Source organism: Sinocyclocheilus rhinocerous, unplaced genomic scaffold (assembly GCF_001515625.1).
Source record: "Sinocyclocheilus rhinocerous isolate Xijiao unplaced genomic scaffold, SAMN03320098_v1.1 scaffold815, whole genome shotgun sequence".
NCBI classification, from domain to species: Eukaryota; Metazoa; Chordata; class Actinopteri; order Cypriniformes; family Cyprinidae; genus Sinocyclocheilus; species Sinocyclocheilus rhinocerous.
In genome coordinates this window covers 285006-285561 of record NW_015659733.1, presented here as the reverse complement: position 1 = coordinate 285561, position 556 = coordinate 285006, and positions in this window count along the sequence as shown.

The window sequence follows — 556 nt, the reverse complement described above, 5'->3', positions numbered from 1 at the left end:
ATGGGTGGAAATGTGCAGATTAAGGGGCGGTAATATTATAATGAGATCCCTTTGCCACGTCACCAAGGGAGCAAAATCAGATGCTCTCGTTTTCTCAGACGCTTGCAGAAAAAAGCTTAACAAAACTGGGTTAATCTTTTTCACGTTTCCTTGGTTGGTAGATGCACCGGGGACCTGATTATAGCACTTAAAATCTGGAAAGGTCAGATTTTCATGATATGTCGCCTTTAAAGGGATAGTTCACCCAAAAATGAAAATTCTGTCATCATTTACTCACCGTCATCTCCAAACTTATAAGTGTTTCCTTCTTATGTGGAACATAAAATACGATATTTCAAAAAAAAAAAGTCATTTTTTTTTCTGTACCATTAAATTCACTTGCTTCCAATGTTGATTGGACTCCAATCCGGCGTTCAGGAAACGAGTGTCATAACAAGGCGAGTCACCTGACAAACTAGTTTACATAGAGAATGAAAAATAAAACAGATTCTTGAGCGCTTGAGTGGCGTTTTAGCAGATCACATTCATGCACACTCAGTAAAACGACCAGCTCTCG